The sequence below is a fragment of the Chiloscyllium plagiosum genome, chromosome 24 (genome assembly GCF_004010195.1).
Source record: "Chiloscyllium plagiosum isolate BGI_BamShark_2017 chromosome 24, ASM401019v2, whole genome shotgun sequence".
Classification (NCBI taxonomy): Eukaryota; Metazoa; Chordata; class Chondrichthyes; order Orectolobiformes; family Hemiscylliidae; genus Chiloscyllium; species Chiloscyllium plagiosum.
Window position 1 is genome coordinate 10385832 of NC_057733.1, and position 6000 is coordinate 10391831.

Consider the following 6000-nt stretch of genomic DNA (forward strand, 5'->3'; position numbering starts at 1 on the left):
ATCATAAAAACAGAGAAAGTAAAGCCTCTGAGGAACTACAAAGATAAATTCTTTTTTGTTGTCAGGAAACATTTCCCCAGGGACTGTGGTCACCCGAGTCATTACAATGGTCCATCACATTGACAGAGAATTCAGACAAAATCTATAGAACAATCTGAGCAGTTAAATCATCCCAAATTTTATTATCCTCCATGTGCTGGAAACCAGGCCTGAGAGAGTTTGAGGCCTTTACCCTCTGACTCTGCACCCCCACCAAATCCCCTTGCTGGTTCATCATATTATGCTCCTCATATGTAAGTGGGCAGATTTGAAATGAGGAAATAGGAGCACACTATAAAGATACAGGTCAGGTCGGATGAAGCCATGACTACAGTCTGATTTGCAATTTCAGTTTGAATGGGGAATGGGGAGGGAAAGGGGAAGGCTTTGCTCAGTTTCTCTGTCCGTCCAATCAAGCTGAGAAATGGATGGAACCTGATGATAATCTGATCCTGGGTCAAACTTGCCAGTAGCTGTTCCCATCTATTGACCAGAGGTTCATCGGCATATTATAGAAACAGGGCCCTGATTTCACTGCTGCAAATCCCCAGACAGCACTTTCCAAACCTGTAATCTCTACCACCTAGAAAGACAAGGGCAGCACATGCGTGGGTCACCACTCGCTGCAGGTTCCCCTCCATTTCCTGACTTGGAAATACAGCGCCATTCTTTTAGTGTCGCTGGGTCAAAATCCTGGAAATTCCCTCCCTTATAGTATTGTAGGTCAACCTACAGTATACAGACTACCGCAAGACAGAAAGCTACAGGGCTGTGGGCTGTGTGCAGAAAGATGGGATTTGAAAGGGCATCTGGGTTGGCATGGACAATGTGGGCCGAAAGGTCCCTTTCTGTACTGTATCAATTCTACAGTTCTAAGGAGGCTCACCCCCACCTTCTCAAGTGCAGTATAGAAGGGCAACAAACTAGTTTACCTGGCAATCCGCACATCCCTGAAAAGAATACACATCCCTAATATACTTGGGGATTGAATGACAAGAATAAGTTGTACTATCACATTGGAGGAGTGTAAGAGCAAGTCTAATGAGGAGATGGCTGGCTTAAAGAAACAACAGGCTGGCTTGTGTTGGCAGTGTGTGGATCTATCACAGCGGCATCACTGGCAGGATTTCGAGCAGAGGAGTTTCCATATCACAGAGAGAAACGGCATGTTCATGTAATCAATCTCAGAGCAGGATTGCAAGCTGCTTACTTCCCTCTCTGTCTAGATTGAGCAAGGTGTGTGAAATTGTGTGAGCCATAAACTGGGAAAGCGAACAAATGAGCCTGACATGCAATAACCAAAGGCAGCGGGCACTTACATCTCCCATTAAATGAAGTGGTCACCATTTATAGAGATGAAATAGCCTTCAAACCTATCGTACTGTTGGGTTAAAGAGATTACACGAGAAAATCACTGGATGGGAAATAGCCTGGCCATCACAAAGAGAATTTATATTAAAAACCTGACAAAAACTCACAAGGAAATCTGTGAAGGTTGGAAAAGGCATCCATGATGTGGAGAGACAATGGCCAGAGTTACAGGACATCGCAAATCAACACGGCCAGGAGTCGATTGTCCAGTCAAAATACTTACAAATCTGTGTGGAATATCACCCAGTTTCTGAACTTGTGTGGTTTCATAATAGCGACTGCTGAGTCTGCCATCACTCAGTTGTCACACTTTCCCACCCCTGGGTCACAAGGTGTCTGGTTCAAGTCCCACACTAGGGTTTGAGCCTGGCACTCCAATGTACTACTGAGGGAGCGCTGCACTGTCAGAGATGTTGTTTTATTAGATAACATAGTAAAAGGAGTACCCCTGCTGTGTGAATGGTGGAGGGAGGGGGGTGTGAGAGATCCCATAACACTTATTAGGTGTCTTTGTCAATTTGTAGCACTCATTAAAAACTCCAGTCGTCATCTGGGTAGCTCAGAGAGAAACCTTAGTAATCCCTAGACCATAGGGTGTTTGCTGATCATAATGATACTTTCCATTGCTCTATTGTAGGAGGTGAGCATTACTGACTATGTGGCTTGTATTGCCCATCTCTAACACACCTTGAGAAGGTGATAGTTGCCATCTTGGGTTCAGATTACCAACCACTGGCAGCTCCTTGGGATCATAGAATCCCTACAGGGTGGAAGAAGGCCATTCAGCCCATTGAGTCCATATCAATCCACTGAACAGCATCCCGCCCAGACCCATCTCACTCCCCTACCCCTGTAAACCCTGCATTTCCCATGGCTAATCCACCTAACCTGCATATTCCCAGACACTAAATGTAACTTTCCATCGCCAATCCACCTAACCTGCACATCTTTGGATTGTGGGAGGAAACCAGAGCACCCAGATGAAACCCACAGAGGCACAGAGAGAATGTGCAAACTCCACACAGCTACCCAAGGCTGGAACTGAACCTGGGTCCCTGGCGTTGTGAGGCAACAGTGCTGACCACTGAGCCACAGTGCCATACTGATTGGGGTAGCTTGTTGCCAGCAATTCTCCTTTCCATGCTGAGTCTATGAGCCTTATCAGTTGCGGAGGATGGATCACTGGTGAGTCTTAAAAAAAGCATCCTGCCCAGATCCATCTCACTCCCCTACCCCTGTAACCCTGCATTTCCCATGGCTAATCCACCTAACCTGCATATTCCCAGACACTAAATGTAATTTTCCATGGCCAATCCATCTAACCTGCACATCTTTGGATTGTGGGAGGAATGTCAGGCTGTGGTTTGATGAGTCTGTGGAACCCACACATCCAATTTTGGCTCAAGCCCCAGCTGTTATTAAAGAGAATGCTGGCGGTTTGACAGGGCTCTCTACCCTCCCAGGTGCATACACAAGATTCCACGGCACTATTCCAACGATGCTCACGGGTGTTATTCCCAATGTTTTGAGCAACACGTATCCCATAATCGGCATCACAGACACAAATTATTCCCTCATTGCTGTTTGTGGAAGGTTGCTGTATACAAAGTCGTTGCTCCACTTCCTACATTAGAAGTGAATAACTATTCATTCACTGCATAGTATGGAGCAATGATTTAATAGTATAAGCCTAATGGATTATGACATGGTGATGTAACATCAATCACTAAAAGAGAGAGAGAAAGACACAGCAGGACTGAGATTTCTTGCAGAAGATATTCTGGGTTGATGTAAGTTTCAAGTGATTTGTTTAATGGCTGTCACAGACTTAAGTGATAGTACATCGTAGGAGAAAGTGAAGACTGCAGGTGCTGGAGACCAGAGTTGAGAGTATGGTGCTGGAAAAACACAGCAGATCAGGTGGCATCTAAGGAGGCCTTCATGAGGCATGATGATGAAAGGCTCTTGCCTGAAACATCAATTCTCCTGCTCCTCGATGCTGCCTGACCTGCTGTATTATTCCAGCACCACACTCCCGACTCTGATAGCACATCATGGAAGAGATAAAGTTCTCATAGTTGTGGCAAACTAGCTGGTACACTGTGTACAAGTGCATTTCACCAAACAGCTTCCTTTTCATAAGAAAACAACAATATTTTGTGTGCATTGCCATTTGCAGTTATAAATTACATAAGGTCCTCAATAACAAAGAAAAATGATCACATTCTGCACAATCTAAACTGTCCCACTTTCATCAGTCTCTGCACAAACACATTTCATCCATTGTACGTCTATAGTCTTATGGTTTCCAAAGTATTCAGATTTTCTGATGACATGAATGGAAGTTGTTGCCAGTTTGAATGGCACCTGTCTGTTCCTGGAGTGATATTCCTTCTGTGGAATGCATCATTCAAGTAGTGAGAGTTTGATCAGAGCAATGTGTTTGTCTTTCAGATACAATGCCTCTGCTGGATTGCTGACTTCCAGAGCATGCTGAGTTATTGTTGATAGCTTCATGCTTTGAATGGAACTGCCTTCTTGTTCTGGAAGTACCCACTTTATGTCTTCAGCAGTGAATTTGCATATGTGCTTAATCTGTGACGATAAATTAGGCAGAAACCTTGCTGGACAGTACACACATTAAACAGGTCATTGCACTGTTTTCGCATTCATTGGGTCAATGCATCTTTGGTACATCCCTCACCTTGTCAGGATCCAGGTGAAGTAATTGATTGACAGCACATGGCACTGACCTATGTAGTTGACTTTAGTCATTTTCAATTGCATTTTCTTTCTCAGCATCAGGTTCATTGGACTAGGTCTCTCTCTCTCTCACACAAGCAGTTGCACTAGATTCTGATCATGTTCTGTAATGGTTTCTTCCATTGTGTCTCCCCACCCATGGACTAGTTTAGCAGCCCATCCTCAATAACTTCCACTCTGGGAAGCTCACTGACAATGTTGAGCTGCCTTTGTTAGCACTCTTCTGGAACAGTGGATATGCAAAATGGTATATATCTCCCAAATAGCATGCAGTACATTGTTAGAAAACTGCTGCTTTCATCCAGTTCATTTGCCAGTAACTATCCCTCACACTGAAGATTATAAAGACTTCTGTGTAAACATGTTTTGGTGAGACCTATTCAATGGTTGTTCAGATGTAGTGAACTCTAATCAAGTTTTATTGATGAGATGCTTGGGATTTATGTTTCCCCTCAGTTTTCCATTGTCAACATGTTGCTAATCCAGTCTATAAGATGGTCACTTCCTTGTTTTCTCTTTTCTTTTCCAACGTCCTGCCTTGTTTTCCAAGCTGGACTCGAGTGCAGCTAGAACCCTCCTCAGCAGCTGCTGCCTTGGTCTCACACTCTCATTTGCTTCCAGATGGTCCTCACCAGGAGACATCCAAGATGCGGAACAACATCGACGTGCCTTTTAAGGATCTGTTCAACAGTCAATGCCAGTGGCCTGTGAAAGTCTGTAAACCTTTTCTGGCATGTGTGCAGGCACTAGTCCAAGCTTTAGACTGAAATGAATGGTGTTTCTGTAATGTCTTTTATCTGAAATACTTCCCATTGCATTGGGCTCTCAACTTCATTTCTCCCCATAGAATGAGTATCATTCCATCATTTGCCCATACCTTTGAGGGCTTCATTTTTGGGTCACCCATCTTGTGGCACCTTGCACACGTCTGCAAATCTTATGATGTTGTATGAAGCACCAGTGTCACCCTGGCACTTCAATATTCACTTGTTGCTCTTCTCCTGCAGACCTCATCCTAATAGTCACCAACTACTTATCACCTTTAGACCAGAAGATGCCAAACTGGTATTGTGTGGTTTATTGGAATTGCTCACAGACATTTCTCCAGCAGCCATCTTTGTAGACCCATTTTGCTTCTTTCTAGCTAAAGGCTTGCATGCAAAGTGATTTAGCTTGTTGCAGTTAGAGCACTGTTTTCCCCATACTAGACATGCTTTCCTTCCATTTGTATGGAATCATCCTCAAAATTCACCTCATGTTGTTTCTCAAGTCTTTTTTCCATTTTCTTCAATTATTTGTTCTCATTCAGTTTGGAATATTGCAAAATGCAACAACTGTTTTTTGTTTGCATTAAACCATTCTACCTGATGATTAGCAATCTCTCAATGATAGATTTCTCCTCTCTCAGCAGACATGCTCTGAAGGCAGGATCTCTGATATGTCCTTGTGGCTGAAGTTCAAATGTTGCTTGATAGCTCACCTGGAGGAACACTTTGAAACCTTTTCTGTTTTAAAGGTGGTTAATAAATACAGGTCATTGGTGAATGCGCATTTCTCCACCAGATCATGCATGTTTGAAGCCAGGATTCAACCTCATAAATTTATTTTTAGTTCCGTGATAGTTCTTTATTGTCACATGGGATGTGGCATTACTGGCAAAGCCATCATTTATTGTCCATTCATAATTACCTCTGAAATGAATAAACAAATGGCATTTTCAGAGGCAGTTAAGTGTCAACCACCTTCCCATTTGTCTCGTCCCATGTGGGTGGCATGGTGGCTCAGTGGTTAGCATTGCTTCCTCACAGCACCAGGGACCCGGGTTCA